At 31.8% G+C, this 25,223-nt stretch overlaps 1 long non-coding RNA gene and 1 pseudogene across 5 annotated transcripts; both read left to right on the forward strand.

The window, feature by feature from the left end:
• The window catches only part of LOC116106888, an 88,192-nt pseudogene that overhangs the window by 25,632 nt on the left and 37,337 nt on the right, over positions 1-25,223 (forward strand).
• LOC116107696 lies at positions 13,088-19,357 on the forward strand. Of its 5 annotated transcripts, XR_004124519.1 has the most exons (6): positions 13,088-13,190; positions 13,344-13,451; positions 13,566-14,871; positions 16,382-16,558; positions 17,348-18,640; positions 19,253-19,357. It is a non-coding gene; the product is annotated as an uncharacterized LOC116107696 (long non-coding RNA). The 5 variants fall into 5 exon arrangements; XR_004124518.1 differs by having other exon boundaries at positions 13,344-14,871; XR_004124517.1 differs by lacking the exons at positions 13,344-13,451; positions 13,566-14,871 and having other exon boundaries at positions 13,092-13,190.

Genomic DNA, 25,223 nt, shown 5'->3' on the forward strand with positions numbered 1-25,223 from the left:
TCATTTGTGTGAGATAGAGCCCCTTAATTTTTGTAGTAATGTTATTTGCACACAGAATTTTTTATTAATCAAATTAACTTTAATACGACGTACAAAAAACTTTGGATAAAGCCCTGAACTCAAGTTTGTGAACTGAAAGGGCCATAACAAAATTATTGACATCCCTTTCTTTAAAAGAAATTCAGTTGAAGAGTCTGGCAAAGAAGTTGTCGGTTTAAAGCAGCTAATGTGAGTGGTGTTAATAATGCAGCTTGCAACTGGTTCTTATGTGTATATGTCTTGTTCAAAAATTGCATTCTTATTGATAGTTGATGGTCTTGCCTACTCCTACCAAGACTTTAATCTTCATCTAGCTACTCCTATTTTTGTGTGTCCTAGGTAACTTTAAGTATGTCGTGAATTACCAAGAATCTAGTACTCAATTAACAGTACTGTGAGCAATCAGCACACAAAATAGTTTCGTTGGTTATCAATTGTGAACACGTTGTGAAAAAAAAAGTGCTTATTTCCCTAATATTTATTTGGAGAAATATGAAAGCGTATTTGGGTATACAATCGCTAATAAGGAAGTGCTTATTTGATTGGTCACAGTTGAGATTCTAAAAAAGAAGTAAAGACTGGTCGTTTGATTGTGCTCAATTGTACTGCAGTGTGAACTCAAAGGAGATAGCGAAAGAACAATGCTTGTTTAGCATAGGATGGTGATTACATAAGTTGGCACGGGCATTGGCTATTGAATTTTGCGACCATGAAGATAATAAAGAGGCCTACTTCACTATGTGGCGTATTCTTCTTCGGAAGTGGAAGGAGGATGTAGATAGAATATCAAGATATAAGAACCTGAGGGAGATTGATTTTGCTTGTCTCTACAACAGGTGGTAAAGCCAACTAGCACTCAGATGATTTGGGACACTTAGTAATACATGGATTTTCAATTTTCTTTTTATAAGAACATATGGAAATTTATAGTAAATTAAATAGGGAGAGTTACTAAGTAGACCATCAAGGTCATCAATAAAAGCCGAATAATGGTGAGTGAAGTATCCTATGTAGTACTGACAATGTCTTCTATTGATACTGAAGTGTTTGATTTTGACAATTTAGCTAATCGCTTCTCATATGCAATGAGGATTTTACTGGAGTTATGACAGATTCTTTGGAGTGTCTCTCGTGGATCAGACTTAAGCTGAGCGGCGTTTCTCCTATAAAATTTTAGTGCGCCATCAACTAGTGGAGGTTCAATTTTAAGCTGATGAAATGACTGCTTTGTAGCTTTTTGAAAGACATATTTTCGTTTATTCTCTCATTTTTAATATCAGTGACAATTTTCTAATTCTAATTTTTGCATTCACGTCTTTTCTATAAGTAGCTTTTAGGACTCCCAAGTAGCAAAACAAGCATTTGTATGGGCACAGTGAACTATTCTCTTTGGGAAATACTTGTTTACAGAGAGACAATTATTTGCAGAAGTCGGAGTGGACTCATCCTAATCTGTGTTTTCTCTTCTTGAAGAGGTTTGTGTATAGATTTATGGTGCTAGATGACCTTCATTCAAAGCTTCCCTCTTAACTATCTGAGTCCATAATGGGATTTGGAGTTTTCAGATGCTATTTTAATGGCATTTGTTGATTTTGAACTTCAAAGTCGACCAAAGATCAATATGACGGGAGAAACCAAGATCGATTGCATAAGTTTATCAGTTTCTAATCAGTTAATCAGGTAAGATTAATTGACTCAAATTTTGAACATGTAGATATTGGCATTGGTGGCTTTCACTGTTCTCATTTATGCACCTATTCTCTTCTTAGTGAATGTTAGTGCTCTTGATTTTTACTATCTGTTATATTTGTTTCGTGTTCTAATATGAACCACATTTACCCCTATCCTGATTTTGAGCCTGAATCCATTTTGAAGAGTGATACATGGTTTAGGTATTTTTTTTCATCTCCGTTTGGTAGACAAAGTATGTGATGTTTGGAAGTCATTTGTGTCGTTGCCGGGATAAGAAAACTTATGCTGCTTCTAGCTTTGCTATTTGTATTTGCCTTACTTCTTGTTACATTGTTTCTTCCACCAAAATGTTGTTCAAGTTGACGTTCACGGAACAGGCTAATGGTGAAGCTGAATTTGGCCAACTATTTCAAAGTTGTATTTTCTAGGCATGTGTTCTCCACGTTGCCTAGATGACCCATATGCTTGGATATTTACTAGGTTTTCTTCCAACTCTAAATGATGTAAATATTATATGTTCAGCTAGCGTTTGAAAGTTAGTCTTCATTTTGACAACTATCTAGCTTATTGCTTTGTCACATGCAAAATAGGAGTTTTTAGAGTTACGAAAGATATCCACACGGACCGTCTTGAGGCATGAATTTCCAACTGAGTTACCTTTTGCTTCTAAAAAAAATTTCATGCTCATCTCGTTATCAGGACACTTATCTGAGCTTATGAAATATTGCTTTTACTTTTATATGCTCTATACAAGAGTGGGAAGTGCTTTGATTTGTTGCTGTTGATACTATGAACTTTAGAAATTCTCTACTAACCAATTTTTCACTTTCCCACAGTGATAGTTTACTATTGGGCTCTACAATTTTCCTTAACCTAACCTTGTGAAAGATGTTGATCTTTTTCTTTTAATCTATAGTGGGTTGTTTACTAATTTCACAATTGAGGATGTAGAAAGAAGGCTGAAGAGTAAAATGGTTACTTAGGACGTTACGGATACCATTCTCGTGGTCTGTTTAATGCTTTCATAGATGCCCAAAATGGTCCGAGTCATCGTTCTGTTTTTCTTATAATTGTTTCATTCATCACCCTTTTATAATTTAACGTGATTTATTTTTGGACGCTTCACAAGAAGTTAAGTGGTGGTATTTCGTTTTCTTGTATCTGTTCTTGTAATTATTTTCTCTTCTATATTTCACTTGTTTATGCTTTGTTTTCTAGATGCTTTTGTATAATTTTTCTTTGAAATATAAGCATGGATAGCAGCCATTGTATCAAAACAAGACAAAGCTCAGACTTTTTCTTCTATAATGCTTAGAATATCTTATATGTTTTACCATTGTAGATATTTATTGTAATTTGTCATCTAGAATGCTTGGAGGACAAAATTCTTAGATATTGGATGAAAGCTTAATTAAAAATTTAAGTTTAAAAGGAAACTTCTAATAGGGCTTACACTATCTTAGAGTTGGTCCGTTGCTGTTGAATTGTCAGAAGTAATAAGGGTGTGTGCTCATTTAAGAATATGTGAATTTTTGATGTAATATTCCACTGGCCATGGGTCAATCCTAGAACTGGGGAGCATGGAGGGATGTTTGAGCATTCAAAAAACTTATGTAAAATTGCTTAAGTCTATCGAAGTGCTTTGAGTTGAGGGACATTATTTGGTGATCCGATCATTTAGAATAATGGTTTTGCTTTTATTTTCTTTCTAACTTGTGTGGGTTATATTGTTTTTTCTATACTAATTGCTTCTCAGGGCACCACACAACGCTTACGAATTATTTGGTATAAAGAATGTTGGTATATTCCAAGGCATAAAATCTTGGTAGTGATATATTGTTCCTGACCTGGAATATGCATATCTATTAGTCATGGCACTTAGTTTGTCTAACTGAATTGAGTGATGTTTTATTTTAAATGACAATTAGGTGGCTAGTTTCTTCATGTAGAGTTAAACAACTACGACGTCTTGGTTAATATTTTGTCTTACTATCTGCTGTTACTGATAGTAGATTCACAGTGGATGTCTCATTTCCTTTTAGGCTATTTCAATAATTATACTAGCAAACTTTATCAATTTTCTAGTTAAACCTACAGGTAACTGAGTACAGGATCTCCAGTTTTACTGGACTTGATATGGATATGTGTTCCTTGTACATAACTTTTAATTTATGTTTTGTAGCGAGGGGTTCGTTTTGTCTATCTGAGGTAATCTTCCCTTCTTTGTAAGTAGCCCTTATTAATTTTTGAATATAGAGCAAGAGATGGGCTCTAGTGTAGAGGAACAAGATATACTCAAAGGGGGGCGTTCCGGGTACCCCTCATTTTACGGGGAACCGGAAACCGGAACGCACAGTGCGGTTCCCAAAAAAGTTAACTGGAACCGGAACGCACACAGTGCAAAGTTCTTCAATTCAAGGAACCGGAACACTAAAACGCAGGTTCCGTTTCCTTTCAGGGGACCCTATAAAAAATCACATACCTCCACCTATATTATAAAAATACAAAAAACTATATAATTTACCAATACACCCTTAACCATTTTAATTATTCATTCATTTGTTCCAATGACTCATAATCTTAATCTAAGCAAACCACTTGATTCAATCAATTCATCACAATTCACAATAACATTCGTCACATCAAAACCAAAAACACAACAATTTATCATCACAATTCACATAAATAATTATTAATATTTATTATTTCATTACTTTATTTTCTATTGGTCAATTGGTATTTCTAATAATCAATTAATTTAGTAATTAATATTCGAACTAGTAATGTTATAATGAATAAGTGACATCTACAACTGTAATTGTAATCATTTATTTAATTACGTGATCATCTACATGTAATTGTAGATGTTTAACTAATTAAGATACTATACTATTTAATTATAATGTAATATATAATCATTATCTAAATGTTAATCATTTTTAATTAAGTATTGTAATATTGTTTATATATAAAATGTTTAATTAATTAAAATAATCATACCAAATTAGCATATAAGGTTATAATTCAGAAAATTAGCATAATGTGATTAATATTTGTAACTTAGTAAATTACTAATGTTTTATATATAATGTCATATCTTAAGTAATCAATTTGATTATGTAATGGTTATTATTAATTATATGATCAATACTATAATAGTATAAGTAATGTTATAATGAATACGTAATCATCCTATAAATCTCTATAATTAATATTATAAGTAATTAATTCTTAATCATTTAATTAGTATCGAATGTTTATAATGATGTTCATCATTGATTAAGTTCATCATTATAACATCTATAAGTAATGTTATAATTTTAATTCAATTTTTAATCATTTAATTAAGTTACTGTAGAATATAGTACATTACTATGTTTATAATGTAATGTTATAAATTCATAACTTTATGTCAATTAGTAATCCATTTAACTCTGATATTCTATAATTAAGTAAAGTGATCACTAATATATCATGTATATAATATATTTATATTTATTTGAGTAATTATTTAACTCTAATGTATGCTTAATGAATGTTTATAAGAAATACTTAAAGGTAATGTTATAAATTCATTAATTCTTATCCTTAATTAATATGCGTCTATGTTTATGTAGTAATTAGTAATTACTAATGTTTAAAACATAATATCAATACACGTATAATCAATTAAGTATATCTTTTATTATGTATGTTATTATTAAGTAATATGATCATACTATAATACGTATAATGTCTGTTGCTCATAATTAAGAGTAATCATACTATAATCATCATTTTTAACTTATAAGTTAATTAATCTTCAAATCCTTTGATTATATACTTTGTTATAATGGAATTTATAATGATTAAGTACTCCATATCCTTGAACTATACAGCTCACATCATGGGTATCATTGTGTACATTAAAGGTTTTGATCGTTATTAAGTAATGGATAGTATAGTACTTACTAATGTTTATAATGTATGTTAGAATGTCATAACTAATTAAGGAATTATGTGATCATTATAACTATATAGCTATAATTAAGTAAGTGATCAAATATAATTTAATATGAATAATATTATAATTTATTGAGTAATTATTTTAACTATAATGTATGCTTATTATGTTTATCTGAAAGTTTATCAAGGTAGTTAATAAGTAATTACAATTTCTTCTCATTTCTTAAGTATGACTGCTAATGTTTATGTAGTAAAATTAGTAATTACTAATGTTTAAAAACTACGCTCATAACTCATATCATTAAGTAATCATTCATATGTAATGTTATATTATTATAGGATCATACTATATATAGTATAATGTCATGTTAGATGATTAGTAATCATACTATATCTATAATTTAATATTTTATTAGTAAATTTCCAACATTTGATTAATATACTGATGTTTATATGGCTGTTTAATTGATTAAGTATCAATATGATAAATCTGTCAGGTAATGTTATCATAATTAAATTGTAATCGTTTAATTAAGTAGGTAATAAATATTCAAATTAGTAAATACTAATGTTATAATGGTATGTTATAATTCTACTAATTGTAATTATGTGATCCATTTACTATGTATTTATCATTTAAGTATTAATCAGCATATATATGTAATATGATAATCTTATCATATTATTTGAGTAATTTATTTTAACGATATGTAAGTTAACTTGAATGTTTATAATGAATGTTATAGGTTGTTTATACTTACTTAAATTTATTATCATTTATTACGTTTGTGCTATTGTTTATGTAGATAAATTAGTAATTCCTATGTTTTCCAACCTAATATCATAACTCAATATCCATTAAGTAATCATTTATTATGTAATTTATATTACTTCTCATTATCATAACTATATCGATATAAAAACGTAATATTATAATGAATTATACTCATACTATCTCTATAATATTATATTATAATTAATTCAAATTTCAAATCATTTGATTACTACTAGGTTATATAATGAAATGTTATAACATTGATTAAGTAATCCATATTATAATATAATTAAGGTAATGTATACTTCTTATATTTCCAATGCGTTCATTAAGTATGTAAATCTATAAAGTAGTAAATTACTAATGTTTCATAATGTCTGTTTAATTCGATAACTAATTATGTAATTATTAATCATTTCACTATGTACAGCTAATAATTCATATGCTCATAATATATACTTCATATACTAATCTTATCATTTAATTGGTAATTCTTTAACTATAATGTCAATCTTAATTAATGTTTATAATGATGTTTATAAGTATGTTATAATTAATTAATTTTTTATCATTTCATTACAGTATTATGCTAATAGTTTATTAGTAAATAGTAATTTACTACTTTTATAATAATGACCATCGTCAATCTAACGTACTTATTACATTATGTAATGTTATAATATTATATAAATCATCTATAATGTAATGTTATCGTGGAATTACTATTAAGTACTCATAAGTATAAATTTTTAATATAATATTATAATTAATTAATTTTTAATCATTTAATTCAGTTTGTACTAAGTTTATAATAAATTTATAATTGATTAAGTATTCCATACTATAAAGCTAAACGACTGCTATAATTAAATTAATTTCTAATTATAAAGTCATTAATTAACTATTTTATTATTTATAACTTAAAGTCCATTCTTAAGTCATATCACCTTAATGTAATGCTACTAATTCCTCTCTACTAATAAATCCATTAGTAATGTTATATTAGAATTAATTAAGTATCATTTAACTAATGTAAATGTTTAATTCATTAATCTATTATTTTAACTAGTCAATTAAATTTCTTATGTTTATCAATTTAACTCTAATATAATTAATTAAAGTTACTAATTTTTTATAGATACTTCTTCCGAACTTGATATGAAGTAATAACTAAATATATCTATTTACTCAATCAAATCTACTATTTTATCAAATAATTCTTTTAAGAACATAAAACAGTAAAACACTGTTAATTTAGACGAATTCCTATTATCACTAACTTGATCAAACTTTAATATTATGTCATTCTCATATCATTACCGCTTTTAATAGGTGTTTTATATGTCATGAAGTATAACTAATTGCGTTATTTAATTAATTATGTTATTCTAAATTTTTAACTTTTATGCTATTTTAATTTTTTTAATATGTAATACTAGCACTCCCCCCATTTTTACCTTTCACAATATTTCATATATAGTCCTGTTCCAAATAGGGTTTAACGGTTTCCAAAACAGTGTCCAAAAAGGTTCCAAACAGGTTCCCCAATAGGTTCCAACTAGGTTGCGCAAAACAGTTCAAACCGGGTACCCCTACAGGGTTCCAAACATGGTACCCTTTTACAGGGTCCGGTTCCGGTCCGGTTCTCCCATGAAGAAAAACCGACCGAACCGGAACCGCACAGGTGTCGATTCCTAAAAATGAATCGGAATCTACCCCACAGTTGTGGGTTCTGGGTAGGTATACCGGTTCCGTGTATCTACCCGCTACCATTGCTCACCCCTAGCCTCCAACCCGTCAAGTTGTTCAAACTTAAGTAGCCGACTTTAGAGAATTTTCCTGCGATTTTATCGAGTCCCACTATTTATCACAAAATTTTTAATTTGCTAATCATTTTGGCTCATTGGCTCATCCTCCTTTATTATTTCACTCTGGTGCTCTTATGTTTTGAATTGTCATCCTTTTAACCTTAGGATGGAAATGAGTGGTGGGACGATGGCAGAACAATAGTTTAGAAAGTAAGCTTCAAATTGGTTGTGGAAAGTCTTTACTGTAAGTTAACCATTGAAATGATTTGTTTCCCCTTTTCTTGCTTTTAATTAATTGGTAGTCTACTCTTGTTTCGTTATGTTGGTTGAAATTTATAAATTGATACATGTTCCATTTTCAGCAATTTCTTTCATCTTTATAGAATGGTTAATGCTGATTTCTTCATAAAAATTAGGGTTTATTATTCGTTTAAAATTTTCTTAACTTTGCTAGTCGGATTTGTCTTCCATCTTTTTTTTTTTCTTAACTTTGCTTTTGGATTTTGTTTGAAATTCTTAGAATTAACTGACTCCCTGCTGATAAATTATTATCTTTTGGGAGTATTTTTTTGAGTCTCTTTAGAGAAAGCTAAGCTTCATTTTGAAGCATAAGAGTCCTTCAACTCAAATATATCCATATGACATCTGCTCTTATTTGTTTTGATAAATTGAAATTGAAATTATGTATTCTGACATTATGTGCTTTATGTGCCAGTTTCTTGCTCTCCCAAATATTTTATCACTAAATATCAACCATTTTGTAGCTATGCATAGAGGATTATGATGAAGGTAGTATAAATAATACTCCTCAGTGGGTGGCTTTGGCTGTTGTACAATTATATAATCCAAGGCATAAAGTCCTCGGAGTGATATATATCTTTCCTAACCTGGAATGTTAATTCTAGTTAGTTGCTGCACACTTAGTTTAGTCTGACTTGAATTGAGTATGTTTTAACTTTTAACGACAGATTAGGTGGCCTAGTTTCTTCCTATTATGAAAACCAAAATAGAGTCTTGGTTTTATTATTTTGTCGTAATGCTGAATTTCAACTGACAATTAGATTTGCATCGGATATCTCTCATTTATTTTCAGGGCTATTTCAGTAATTATATGACATAATTTAATCCATTTCTATTTAAATCTACAGCTAATTAAGTACACGATCTCCGTCTCACTAGAATTGATATGATATGTCTTTGCTTCTACAATAACTTGTTCATTTAATGTTTGTAAGAGGGCCTTCTTTTATCGTCTTAGGCTGTGGTAGATTTTCCCTTCTTTGTAAAGCACACCTCTTTAATTTTTTAATACAGTGCAGGAGTTAGGTCGGTTAGAGGATAAAAATAAACTTACCAATCAGGTTGTTTCAGACTTAAGTAGCTACACTGTAAAGAAGTTTACTCGATTTAGGGTCAAATTATTTGTCATCAGAATTTTAATTTGTTAAATTGTTTTGCTCATGTGGCTCACTCCTTATTATTGAACTCTTGGTGCTCTTATGTTTTGAATTATCATCGTTTTAACCCTAGGATTGATATGAGNATGTTAAGAAAGCGGCTACTAGAGCAGGAGTAAGGAGTGCTGAATCTAAGTTCATAAATGCTATTGCAGCTGAAATTTCAGCATTGAAAGCTGAAAGAGAGAAAGAGAGGAGATATCTCAGGGATGAGAATAAAGGGATTCAAGCTCAATTGTGGGATACTGCTGAAGCTGTAAAAGCGGCAGGTGAAGTACTTGTACGGCTCAAAGAAGCAGAAGAAGCTGTTGCAGCTGCCCCGGTGTGCCTCCTGCTTTGTTGAGATAATTTTTTCTATCATGAAAAGTTCACCTAGTTCTTGCTAGCTTTTCTTTATTGTTTATTTTTGTGATATATTGGAACTTCAAGGTGTATAGAAATTGCATTACTTGTTATGTGATGGGGATTTTACTTTATCTCGGAGGATTTATGAGCACATTATTCCTTTGTTTGATTAGGATAGTTATTTTTCCCGTACTATATGTGAGCACACTATGTTTATGTTTTAAGGCACTCATTTGTCTCCGTGAGAGTGACACAAAGATTTTAGAACATGTAGGATTTACGGCAGTCATGAATAGAATCCTCACTTAAGAGAAAGCTATGAGCAATTGAACTTGTCTTTCGGGTTCATTCATAGTTAATTCATGAAGTTCTATCTTTTTCTCAACATTTTACATACACTGCTTCATTATTCATAGCCTTAATTATGATTATGGCTACGTAACATTAACTTTGCACAATTTTCTTTCTCTCATGAAACTTGTCTTCCTTGATACTGTACAGTGTGCACTAAGGATACTTATCTAGGTTCATTCATAGCTTGGATGTTAATCTCTCTACCGAAAGATCAGAATTACTATATAAGACATGATTTTAAGAACTTATTATTCCTTCTTGCTTATGGCTGCAACTTCTTTCAAAATATGGTTTGCATTAGTTTGCTTATGGCTGCAATTTATAAATTGATACATGTTCCATTTTCAACAATTTCTTTCATCTTTATAGAATGGTTAGTGCTGATTTCTTCATAAAAATTGGGGATTCTTATTCGTTTAAAATTTTCTTAACTTTGTTAGTCGGATTTGTCTTCCATCTTTTTTTTTTTTCTTAACTAGTGTGATGTATTTTGCCTATGAATCACTTCTTGATTTTTTTTTTTAATTTTCTAATTAGTTATACCCTCACCTTTTACAGTTTATGCAAATCTAAATTAAAATAGTTACCCTTATAACAAGTTTTTTATGGTCTTAGGAGATATTTTTGTGTTGGTATTTTTATTATTTATGATGATGGATTGATTCAGTGGTGGTGTGGATAGTTTGTTTTGTTTATATACTCTTCTCCTATACTATTATTTGGCACCGATCAATTCCCTCCTCTCCCTGTTCTCTTCTTTTCCTTTCATACTTTTTTGTTTCACTTCGACGTGGATAAAAGGTATTCTTCTCTCTTTCTTTGATTATTTGATGTTAATTCTTTCTTTTTCATTTCCTTTTTCGGGTGTCAATTTAATAAAATTTGAGTATTACTCAATTGTTTTTGATTTATTTCTACATGAACAATAGTATAATGGTAAACATTGACAAAAATAATATTAGGTATTGGATACTGAAATCAGGGTTCTATTGCATTATTCATTTTGTATTTCTGTACCTTCATTTTGAAGCTCAAATTGGTAGATTGATGCATATGCTTTTAATTACTCTTCCTAAATTAGATCATTGAACCTACCAAACATGTATTTTTCCCTTTTTATTTTGCTTCTTCTCGGGAAGCTAGGCATTTGCTCCTTTTTGGTACAACTAAATCTATGAATTATATTGTTACATTATTTATGCAAGGACAAGATCAATTATATTGTTACATTATTTATGCAAGGACAAGATCAATGCTTGTGTAATTTCATATTTCTTGACTGGGTACTTATTTATATAATTGCTAAATCTCCATTTTTTTTCTCCCTATTATACAATTCAATAAAAACTATTGTCTTTGTAATAATCAAATAATTTAAAATCAGCCAAGGAACGGTTTAGGAGTTTGAAATGTATATTGCATGCCTTCATGCTTCGGCAAAAAAATTTTAAACTAATTTGAGTCTGGAAGTTGAAGGCTGCCACCTCTTAATGAGACAAAAGTATAGACTTACTATTCTTTTTTGAATTTGTACTAAAGTGTTTCCTCTTGGTTCTGTTGTAACTACTTCTATAGAGATTTGTCATGTCATAAGAGATTATTGGACTTGGTCATGACAGGATGGCTCCAATGGTCTCGTTGCAAAAGAAAGTGTAAATTTCAATATTGAGGAAGGAGCTACCAAAACTAGGGGTGTTCAAAAGCGGTTAACCGGCTTTTCTAAACTGAACCGGATTTTCGGTTCGGGAAAATTCTCGAACCAAAACCGAACCGGTTTTAGGGAAAACCGGTTTTTCGGTTAACCGAAAAACCGGTTAACCGTTTTAAAAAAAGCTGTTAACCGGTTTGAACCAGTTTTCTCTTTCTTTTTTTGATAAAACTTTTTTTTTTAATTATCCAAAATTAAATTGTAAATATAGACAATACATTGGGAACTAAGAAAAAAATTTTGGGTTGGCATTTTAGATTGAGTGAATTAGGGATTTATTTTAGCTTAGGCTATTATTTATTTATTTAATATAATATATATATTTGAAAAACCGGTTTAGAAAACCGGTTTTCGGTTAACTGTTTCTAATTTTTCTCGAACCGGCAACCGAACCGAAAATTCGGTTTTTTGAATTTTTTGAACCGTAACCGAACCGTTTTTTCGGTTAACCAGTTTTTCGATTCTGTTACCGGTTCGGTTCGGCTTTTTGCATTTTTTTGAACACCCCTAACCAAAACTTCTTGCATGGTCTTCTGGTGTTTCTAACCATAAGTCTTTACAGAAAATTGTATGTGTTTGTTTCTCAATTTATTCCTTGATGCCTTGTTCTTCATTGTCCCATATATACTGTAGTAACACTAAATGCTTTCTTCTCTTGGAAAACTTAAAGAGCAGACTATTATATTCTAAAGAGAAGTTAGGTTGACTCATGATAATCTTACTTTTCTCATTCTGATAGAGTATTGTGTGGACATTTATGCACTTGATGACCTTCAGCCAAGATTCTTACTCTGAAGTATTCAGTTTCATATGGACTTGGTGTAATTTAGATAACTATTCAATGGAAAGTTTGCTGAGTTAGGCCTTTGTTCAACTTAAAGATAAATCTTCTTATTGGATTCATCACCTTGTTTCTATACTTATTGGATATTAATACTCATAATGTTTTAATCATTAAATCATCTTTCCTTTTCTAGGTAATACAGATGCGAAAGGCATGTAGCCTCCCACACCTCTTTCCTAGAATTGAGCCCAAACCATTTATAGAAGGCGAACAGCTGATTCAGGTAGCCTTCTCATCTTGGTTTTGTAGACAAAAGATGATGAATGTGGAATTGTAATCTATTTACTGCTTCTGAGTCTGCAATTTTTATCTTCCTTCTACCATATCATATAATTTCCTTTCAACCAAAATGTTGTTTTTAAGGCTTCTTGATCAGGCTAGCAGTAAACTTGTAATTTTGGACCAACTACTTAGAAACTTGTATGCTTCTGGGCATTGTGTTCTTCTCTTTGCTTAGATGAAGCATACACTAGATATTTTACAGGTTTGCTTTTCGAATGTTAATAATGTTAAAGGTTTATGTGTTCAGCTTGAGTGCTGAATGTTGATTTTGACAACTATAGGCACTGCTTTTCACATGCAATGTATGATTTTTTAGAGTTATGAAAATATTCCTATTAGCGTCTTGATGGATCAATTCAGCCTGAGGAGCGTTTAGCTGCTGCTATAAGAAATTTCAGTGCTTCATCATCTACGGGGAGACTCAATTATGAAGCTGATGGAAATAATGTTTTTGTTTTTCTGATCTCTGCAAGAGCTGGGGGAGTTGGTTTGAATCTCGTTTTTTAGTCTCTTTACAAGAAGCTAAAGCTTCAGTTGGAAGCATAAGTGTCCTTCAAGTCATATATATATCCATGAGACATGTGCGCTTATTTTTTTGTGAGCTGAAACTAAAAATATGTATTATGGGATTATGTACTTTATGTGCCACATTTTTTACGTCATGGATCTAGAAATAGTTTGTTTCTTGATCTCCTACACACATTATCACTAAACATCAACCATTTGATTGCTATGCATAGAGAGGATGGTGATGAGGGTAGTATAAACAATGCTTTTCAATTAGTGGCTTTTGCTATTGTGCAATCATATAATCTTAGGCGTGAAGTCCCTAGGAGTCGTATATCTATTCCTGAACTGAAATGTTGTTTATCAAAGGCGTCATTCTCAGAATTCTGGTTAGTCATTCTGCTCCTGGTTAAGTTTGACTTGAATTAGATATGTTTTAATTTATATTGAAGACTGATTAGGTGGCCTAGTTGCTTCATGTTTGAAGAATCAAACTATAGTCTTCTTTTTAATATTTTGTCTTAATGCTGCATTTTCATAGATTATTGATTCTCACTGGATGACATTGCTTCATTTTGGACATTATATTATTTCAAGATACCTCATTTCTTTTTAGGCCTATTTTAGTAATTTTATGACTGCTTTTAAAGAATTTCTTTTTACCTTAACAAGTAATTGAGAACATGATCTCTTATCTCACTAGACTTGATATGTGATTTGTCTTTTCTTCTACATTAAATTGTTTATTTAATGTTTGTAAGAGGGGCTTCTTCTATCATCTCAGGCTGTGTAAAAGTACGTACTATTGGAAGCATACATCTTCTGGTGCATTTTAATTTTTCAAACATAGGGCAAGAGATGGTTTAGTTATAGAAACAAGATAGACTCACCAGTCAGGCTGTTGATACTGAAGTAGCTATAGACTTTAGAGAACTTTGCTTGATTTAGAGAGTCCAATTATTTGTTATCAGAATTTTAAGTTGCGAAATTATTTTTCTTAAGTGCCTCACTCCTTTATTATTTAACTCTTGGCAGTCTTATGTCTTGAATTATCATCCTTTTAAACCTAGGATTGATATGAGTGTTGGGATGATAGCAAAACAATAGTTCAAATTGTAAGTTTCTAATTCTGAAAGCTCTCTTTGCTACTGTACTACATTTCTTCACTTTGTGTTGAATTTTTTTGCATATCCCTTTCTACTTATGGGAGGGCACACCTACGAGGAAACATGAAATAGGATGCTTCAAGTTAGTTCACAGGAAGTGTTCACCATAGGTTAACTATAGAAATGATTTGTATCCCCTTTCCTTGCTTTTAATAATTAGTAGTCTACTCTTGTCTTGTTATATTGGTTGAAATTTATTAATTGATACATGTTTTATTTCCAGGAATTTCTTTCATCCTTATAGAATGGTTAATGTTGATTTTGTCATAAAAATTTGGGATTCTTATACATGTATAATTTACCTAATTTTGCTATTTGGATTTGTCTACCATTGGTGGCGATGTAGACTATGATGTGAAGATGTTTCATTGGCTTTTTTAATAAGGGTTCTCCTTGAAAACTACCTTGGCAGTAATGTAAGATGAATCCCATTGTTGCGTTTATGTAAGTGGCACTCATACATTGTAGGAACCACGTATCAAGATTTATTGTGTTGATAGGTGTGCTTCTTGCTGGTTGACTGATATTATATTTTGCCTCTTTTCATCGTTCTCACTTAATGTTTCTTGTTTCTCTCCTTCTTGGATATCAATTTCTTGATTTTTTAACCTTTATATCTTCGTTCTGTGTTGAGGTAATACAACCATTCTTCATCCTTTCTTGATATTGAGCCTGGACCATTTAAAGAAGGTGAACACCTGGTCAAATATCCTTTTCATCTTGGTTTTGTAGACAAAGGATGCTTATATCTGGAGTCTATGTGTTCCTTTTGCTTGGAATAGGAAAAACTTTTGTTGTTTCTGTATGCTTGCAATTGGTATAGTCCTTACTGCTTTCTTACATTGTTTCTTTCCAACCAAAATGTTGTTTCAATTGACTTCCTGATCAGGCTAATGGTAAGGTTGTAATGTTGGACCCAGCACTTAAGAAGTTGAATGTTTCTAGGCATTGTATTCCAAGGAGCATCCTCACTATGCACCGAACTTGATTGATAACTGATGATGATTTGTTTTGAATTGTTTGTGACTCGTTGTTTGGTGCTGATAATTAAGTATGTTTCTGTTGAAGCTTAAATAAATTAAAAACTTCCACTTTTATACTGTTATCTTTGTGATCATGTGTTAGCAATATGTACTTAGGCCTCCAATTTTCAAAGACGTAATTTAGATAATAAGTTATTTGGCTATTGCATATTTATCAATTATTGTTTGTCAGATGACAGTTAATAAAATTCGAGTATAACCTAGTTCTTTCTGATTTATTTCTGCATGAACCATAGTATAGTGGTAAACATTTTGTTATAGCTTTTGCATACGGTAGTTGAACTGTTGTTTGTGTTAATTAGTTGTCATGCATTATTCATGAAAAATGTCTTATATGCTGATATCAGAATATATTGAATGGAGTATAAAATCTTTGATAAATTTGGTGGGCTAATGCATTCCCATTCTGGATGCAGTGAAGTTTATATAAGAGCATCTTCAAAAGGGCGGCCATTTACTATTAGGGAGGTCATTGCTTCATACATTGGCCAGCGCTTAAGGATATCTCGCATTATAATTCCGTTGTTTAGATGTTAAGCCACTTCTGTAGGTAGCAGTATATACATGTGAAGTTTGTGGTTGAAATCTACTAGGTAAGTGAGCACAAGGCCTCTAATCTCACTATACTTGGATACACTTATTTTTTTTTTTCATTTAACATCTGTCAAATAGGAAGTAATTTCCCAAGATTCAATGCCCTTCCAGACGTTGATAGATAAATATAACAAAGGGGAAGCTGATCTTTAAACTCAGAGTATAAACGTTTCTAAAGTTTCAAGAGGTTTTCAATTTAATATGTTTCAATCTTAGAATAGGGTAATAACAAGCAAAAATATTTTGACTATGAGGCTAAGAAAGAGTTGGCTGAGCATGTTGCAAAAGGTCATAACTCTCGGACTATGGCTGGTCATTTAAGTGGAGAACTCACAGGAAAGAGTAGTGGTTGTGTCATATTTCCTAAAAACTTTGGAGGATACATCTTGTATTTCATTTGTGTATTAGAAGAGGCCCTTAATTTTTGTAGCTAATGTTAATATGCACCAAATTGTTATTAAACAATTTAACTTTAGTCTGATTCGTATATATAACTTCGGATAAAGCTATAACTCAAGTTTGGTGAACAAGGGGCATAATAGAACTAATTGACTCCCTCTTCTTATAAACCTGTCTCAACTAAAAGAGAACGTAAAAAGAATGTTGTCGTGTTTAATGTGAATTGTTGAGTGGTGTTAATAATTGTAGCTTGCAACTGGTTTTTACAGTGTACATTCTTTGTTTTCAAAAGTTGCATTCTTGTTGATAGTTCATCGTCTTGGCCTACTCCCCAGCAGAATTGTAAATCTTCATCTAAGCTTTTACTCTCTGTTTTTGTGTGCTCACAGGTACCTTCAAGTGATGTTGTTGAATTACCAGGAATCTTTCTTCCTATCCCTTACTCTGGTTATAGCAGTTTTTGCTAGCTTAGCTATAAATACGTACTTAGAGGCCATGTGTGTGACTTATTTCAAGAAAATTATGATGAGTAACCCATCTCTAGTACTTAATTACCATTAGTGAGCAATTTCATGCATCACAAATAGTTTCATTGTTTTCAATTTTGAACAGTTTGTGAAAAAAAAATGCTAATTTCCTAAATTTCATTTGGAGAAAATGAAACCTTGTATTGTAGTCAAGTATCTAACAAGAAGGTGCTTTTTGTTCGGTCAGTAGTTGGGATTCTGAAAAGAAGTAAAGAATCATTCTGTTGATCTGCTCAATTGTACTGTAGGTATGAACTCAAAGGAGATGAGAAAGAACAGATTGCTTGTTTAGCATAGGATGGTGATCTACAATAAGTTGGCATTATCATTGGCTCCTGAAATGTTAGGGACTTGAAGATAATAAAGAAGCTCTACTTCACCTTGTGGGTGTTCCGTCCTGGAAGTTGAAGGTTGGGGATGTAGGTAGAATTAATCTAGTGATATAAGAACACTTGTGGAGAGATTGATTTTGCTCATCACTACAACAGGTGTAAAGTCCAACTAGAACTCTGGAATGATTTTGGGATACTTAGTGATACATAGTTTCATTTTTTTTGTAAGAAGATATGGAATTATAGTAGTAAATAAATTAGGATGAAGTTCCATAAGTAGACTAGCAAGGCATAATGAAAGCTGAAACCTAATGGGGATTTAAGTATCCTACACGGTAATTGTATGTCTTCAGCTTGATTGCTGAAGCTATTTGATTTTGGCAAGTAGAGTTACTGCTTCTCATATGCAATGAAGGATTTTTTGGAGTTGTGACAAGATTCCTTTGGGTGTTTGCATGGATCAGTTAAGGTTGAGAAGCGTTTTGTTCCTCATAAGAAATTTCAGTGCACCATCAACTATAGGGAGATTCAATTTTTAAGCTGATGGAAATGATGCTTTTTGAAATCATTTTTTTGTTTTTGGGCTCCAATGTTGTAGGAAACATAAACTTCTCTCCTTTCTAATTTTAAATGACATTTTACTAATTCTAATTTTTTTTTTTCAGGTCATTTTCTATGAGCAAGATTGGAAACCCCAGGCTGACTGACAAGCTCTGTAGTGGGCACAGTAGATTTATCTTTTTGGACACTTGCAGAGGAGACTATTCTATTTCTAAGAAGTTGGGTGGACTCATGCTAATCTTGTTTTCTCATTCTTGAAGAGGTTTGTGTATAGATTTATGTGCTTGATGACCTTCATTATAAATGCTTCCTCTTAACTATCTAATTCCATATGGGAATTTGGAGTATTCAGATGACTATTTAATGGCAATTTACTGATTTGGAACTTCAAAGTTCCAACCTAAAAATCAATATGATGTGGTAAACACAGGCAATCGATTGCATAACATTTGAAGTTTTTAATCATTAAATCAGTAAAGATTAATTGACTAAAATTTTGAACTGACAGATATTGTGTGTCTCCTTTCACTATGCTCACTTAATGCACTTTGTTTTTCTTCTTATTGGATATCAGTGCTCTTGATTTTTTGATCTTTATATCTGCCTTTTGTGTCTAGGTAATAGAATAATACTTACCCCTATCTTGGTATTGAGCCTAAACCATTTGAAGAAGGTGAATACCTGGTTCAGTTATTTTTTTCGTCTCAGTTTGGTTGACAAAGGATGTGGGTGTTTGGAGTCTACTTGTGTCGTTTGCCTAGAATAAGAAAAACTTTTTTTTGCTTCTATGAGTTTGCAATTTGTATTTACCTTAGTTTCTTGTTACATTATTTACTTCCAACCAAAATGTTGTTTCAATTGACTTCCTGGTCAGGCTAATGGTGAAGCTGAAATTGTGGACCAACTATTTCAAAAGTTATATGTTTCTAGGCATCGTGTTCTCGTTGCTCAAAGGACTCATATGCTTGATATTTTAAGGTTTGCATTCCAAATCTAAATGATGTTAAAATTTACATGTTCAGCTTGAGTGTTGAAGTTAGTTGATTTTGACAACTATAGTTACTATTTTTCACATGCAAATAGGAGTTTTTGGAGTTACCAAAGTATTTGAACAAGTGTCTTAATGGATAAATTTCGGCTGAGGAGGGTTTTGCTGCTATAAAAAATTTTAATGCTTCATCATTTACCGGGAAACTTAATTTTGAAGCTTATAAAAATATTGCTTTTATTTTTATGATCTATACAAGCACTGGGGAAGTGGTTTTGATATTTGTGGTTGTTGATACTGTGAGCTTTATGAAATTCTCTACTAACCAAATTTTCACTCTTCACACTAATGGAAGTTATGGCTGATTAGGGTTCAAATCATACACTTTCTGCATCTCTTGTTTTCGACTTTTGGTTTGGTTGATTGTATGCCTTTGATTAAAAAATGATATATTTCTTTATGAATTTTGATATTGAATTTGTAATTAGTTGTAAACTTTGATGTTGAGATTGTTATTGAAGCTTCTTATTGAATTTTTACAATACTGGGATTTTTTGTTGTCATGCTGATGTGCCCCAGTCGAGTTTAAGAACATTAATCACACTACCAGAAGGGTATCAATCATACATGAACATGTGCCAAATTTAATTAATTTAGATTAAATATAAAACAAAGGACTAAATAAAATACAGCATAAAATTAAGGATTAAATTAAAATCAATTGTAGTACTCAACTAAAATAAAACCAAAAAGACGGTGGCCAACCTTTTGGGATTGTTTTTCCGTTAAAAGCCAAAGAAATTTTGAAGGGGGGAAGTAGATTGGAAATTTTTGAGTTGTGTTGACCTGAAAAGCAAGAAATCCTATTCTGAATCAACCAAACTAATGGTAAAAAATTGTTTTCATTTGTCTTAATGGAAGAAAACGCAAGATATGTTCTAGGAAATAAAGATCAGAAAATTCAGAACGAATATGAGTTCCATTTTATCCTCCATTAACCAGATTGAAATAGTTGAGTTTTAGATGGGATGAACAAAAAACTAATTTTTCCATTATTTAAACATTTTCCTTTATTTTATGTTTGTTTGATGGAAAAATGGAGAGGCTGACGCAGGATTAATTGGAAAAGGGAAGTTGAGACTTGAGACGGTGATGGAGGTGGTGACTAAAAAAAGGGATGCTGAGGTCGTGATGGAGATGATAGCGGTGATGGAGGCGATGTACAGGGGTGAAAGTAGGAATTTATTTTGGGGAGGGTTGAAAATTTTTTCAACATAATACTTAATTATATTTATTTCGCTTTACAAAATCTTATAAGAGCTTTTAATAATAGATTGAGAACTTTGAAATTTGTTTTTCACTGAAAAGAAATGTTTTTTTTTTTTTTCTTTGTTAAGTAAGTAAATAAATTAAAAAAGAGAAGAATGTACAAAGGCCTGATAAAGGGCGACCAGCCTATTTTGGGACATGTCCCAAAATGGGAATCAAAGGAAACAAGCCTACAAACGGCCATTCACTCTTGGGGTTAATCTTAAACCACAAAAACCAAGAAGAGAGCAAAGAGAACAACAGCAATTCCGCCTACCATAGTACACCTCCCTAGGTTAGGATCATTTAAAAGAAGAACAAAAAGAAAAACACAATATCAAACTCATTACAAATGAAAGAAACACAACCAAGCAAAAACCATTTTGCGTAACGCTCCGTAATCCAGTCTTCAAACGGTGTCGGGAACTTGAGGAACATCTTTGAAAATAGATCTAGGCAGGCTCCAATCATTCGCCAACTTCCTATTGCTATAGGATACTTTGACATTCCTAAGATCCATAGCTTTGTCTCTCACAACACTTTTGATAACATCAATTATGGTGAAGGAATCCTTATAGTCACCCCTAAAAGTCCGTGAATTCCGCTCCCTCCAAATCCAATAAATTGTAGCCCCTAAACAAAGCCTACCCCAAAGTGAATTTTAGGCTCTTATCTTTCCATTTCCTTGCCAAATGGGGGATGTAATCATGCCAAGGTCTAGCCACATAGCCAAGGTCAGCAAGTATAAGGATCTTACTCCAGATAGACTTAGAAAAAGGGCATGCAAAAAATAAGTGGTCAAGAGATACCATAGATGAGTTACAAAGGCAACAAAGAGCGTTAGTAGTAGCCCCATACCTCATCAACCTTTCCTTTGTAGGTAATCTCTCCTTAATAGCCATCCATAAGATCACAGAGTATTTTGGGATAGCCTTTGAGAACCACACCAAGTCACACCACTCAACTTTTGCTCTTCTTCCTCTAATAGCCTCCCAAGCCGATTTGGTAGAGAAATCCCCCGAAGGTGAGGGTATCCAACAAATCTTGTCGTCAACATTGGAAGGTGTGAAATTCACAGAATTCCTTATATTAATAAGAGCCCAAGAATTGGCACTTGGCCACTTCCAATTGCATCCATCAATCACAGAACTCACCTTAGCATCCTTAGCAATCCCTGCATCATAAATAATCCTTTCCCCATAGACACAAGCAAGGGGGCCGTTCGGGTGCCAGTTATAACCAAAGAGAGGTGGTGTTACCATTGCCAATGTGACATTTGATATTCTTTCTAGTCATTTCCCTATTTTTTAGGATATGTCTCTATGACCATGTACAATTTTGGGGAATGTTGATGTCCCAAATGCTTCTATTTCTCAAAAGATGAATTCGGACCCAAGAGACCCACAAAGTATGGTTTCTATGATTGCACAGGTTCCAAATATGTCTTAAAAGAAGCGGCGAGGTTCCATTCCTGAAAAGAAATGTTAATTATATGATAACAATGTAAAGAAAAATAAAAAATCGTAAAAATGATACTAGTGAAACGGTGGAGACCTATCTATGAATTTCCTTTTTAATAAAGAATAATAAGAAAAAAATTCATTTATAACAAGGAATATGAAATCTTTTTAATAAGGATGAATAGGATTGATGAAATAAGATAAGTATTTTTTCTAATGATATACAAATTGTGATTGTATTGGTAGGATTATTAGTAAGTGTTAATGTAAATATATATTAAGTTGATTTAGAGAACTGTATTGGAGTTATAAAATTAATAGGATGATTCAAATAAGCCTACATGAAATTTAAACATAAAGCTCAAAATGCAAAACTTGATTATTATACAAACTTATCCTAATTTAAAGGTACAAATTCAAAATGCTGAGTTGGTACCCAGGTGATAGAGTATGTTTTTTTTTTTTTTTTAAGAGACCGGGGATGTCTAACTAATCCCCCAAGACCTTGAAGTTAACGACTGGGTAAACCCTCTAGGATTTTTTAATATAAAAATTGAGAATAGGCTGAATTTTATCAAATATATTAAGGCCGAACGACTTACACTTACCCAAAGTTTTCCATAAAGACAAGTTGGTACCTAAAAGGTTTGGAAATGACAAACAGATACTGGTAGCGGTTATAAGGATAAACCGTCGTAACAGTTTTAAGAGTAAACCACCGTAGCGGTTTAGATGGGTTTTTATTAGCGGTTTTTAAAACATCCAACCTACACGTGAGAGTTTATTTTCTAGCGGTTCTAATAGTTTTTTAAAATAATAAATTTACATATATGCCCATAAAAGTACCCCAACTTAAACCAGTACTTGGGAGTTTTGTTTTTTCAATTACAAGGTAAAGGTTCTATATTTGTTTTCTACTTATTAGTATTTTATAACTTCAAATGTGATAAAGTTTCCTTATCCTTCTTCGCCATTCTTTGCAACATATGAAATGATTGAAAAATTGCAACTCCACTCCTTCAAGAAAGCATCTAGAAATAAGATTTTAATAATTTTTTTTTTTTTTTTTTTTTTGTTTATGATTGCTTAAAATTTATTTTATATTTAATATAGTTGAAGATGCGCAAAACATATTAATAAACGAGTACAAAGATGCAGGTTAATGTGATAAATCATGTTATTAGGAGGGAGTAATCTAATTAGACGGGGCATAAGACCATGGATTAATTATTAAGAGAGCAAAAAGCATGGGGGGATATTTAATACTTAGTTTCTACCCATTGGAGATGGTTTGCTTGTTACTAAAACAATTGTATAAATATAAAGTAAAGATGTATTCAATAATTGAATGTTCCACTAGATAAAAATAAAATTAATTAGGATCTGCATCAACTAAATCACATAAAGTCAATATACTTAATAAGCAAGTATTCTTGTTTTCATATGCTTTTGTACATAAGTGAGCAGCCCATGGAACTAGTATAAGTGGTTATCACTAATAAAAAGCAACAGCAAAAACTCACTAAATCTAAAATATATACCTGGAAGTAACTTCTTAAGTTTCTTCAAGCCAAATGGTCAAAAAAACTAGCAGCTATTGTGGGACTTACCTTGTTAAAAGAATTAAGTAGCTGCATTTTCAAGCATTTTCATTAAGATACTCTTGTGGCGATGGGCTGGAAACGAGTAAAACACACGCAGCTTCATGGGATTTTCAAGAAGGAAAATCTGAGCACGTAGCAACTCATCATCATCTTTAATCCCAATCTCAACTAAATGCTCCAACAATTCATTGTCCTTCGAAGAAGATTTATTAGCACACTTTTTAGCACGCAAGTGTTGCCCTAACCACTTCACCTAGGTAATGTGTTGCCCTAACCACTATACTACCTCCTTTATAGGATTGTTGTCCTCTTTAACCTTGCGTCAGACTTACGTGATGTAACTTCAGATTGGTAGCCTGGAGAAGTCAAGTCATTCTCATTTCTTTCAACATTAATAGCATTCAATAAAGCTTGATTTTGTGCCACCACGTTATCAATGTCCTCAACTGAATGAGGGCATTCTACATTGTTTTGAGATAAGTGAGCTCTTTTTCTCTTCATCTCCCTAGGGGTGTCACCATCTTCCCCATTCGCCCTATCTTCTGCAAAGAGCTCATATAACTTGTCGTAGTTTTATACAAGCTTGCTCCTCCATTCAACAGTACTAGGATTTGACTATATAAAATACACACATTGTAAGTAACAATATAATTTCTCCAACAAGCATATTTAAAGTGTATGTAAACAATTAAACATGAGCTCACCTTGATAAGTCTGTCCCACACTTCTGGTTCAACGTGCCACATTGAATTAGTTTGATCATATGCAAAACCACTCAATCCATCCTTAGAAATCTCATGACAAGATGCCCATGATTTCTTGATAAATTTCAAGTGATTTTGGATATTTTCTTTCTCCCATACGATATTTGGAAATTATTTCTTCATTGTTTGCAATATTTGGTCATCGCCTTGTGATGTGAAGGTTCCTCCCACCATGTTTCCTTGCACATGCTTATGCAAATAGGCTGAAATGCAATCATAGTATGACCCAAAAAAAAGTCTCTTTATATCCATAATTTCACTCAAATAAAAAATCTTAATAAACTCCACACTTTACGTCATCTTCTAGTGATTAATTTTCAGCCTTCCAAGGATCAGTTTTTTATTTGCATTCATGTTTTTTTTTGTTTTGTTAAGTAAGTAATCATATTAAAGAAAACAGAACAATGTACAAAGGCCTAATAAAAGGCGACCAGCCTATTTGGGACATGCCCCGAAAATAGGAAACAAAAGAAACAAGCCTACAAACAGCCATCCGCTCTAGGGGTTTATCAAAAACCACAAAGGGAGATGAACAGCAAGAAGAAAGAAAAGAGAACACCAAATTTGCATTCATGTTTAACATCATCTCACAAACAATCATGCATCATATAACCCATCTCAAAGATTTAAAAAAAAAAATTACTATAAAAAACTTTTTAACTATAAAAAAGACCCCTATTAAAACCACAAATCCATTAAAAAGATAAAACAATAACTAGAA

Source organism: Pistacia vera, unplaced genomic scaffold (genome assembly GCF_008641045.1).
Source record: "Pistacia vera cultivar Batoury unplaced genomic scaffold, PisVer_v2 Contig117, whole genome shotgun sequence".
Classification (NCBI taxonomy): Eukaryota; Viridiplantae; Streptophyta; class Magnoliopsida; order Sapindales; family Anacardiaceae; genus Pistacia; species Pistacia vera.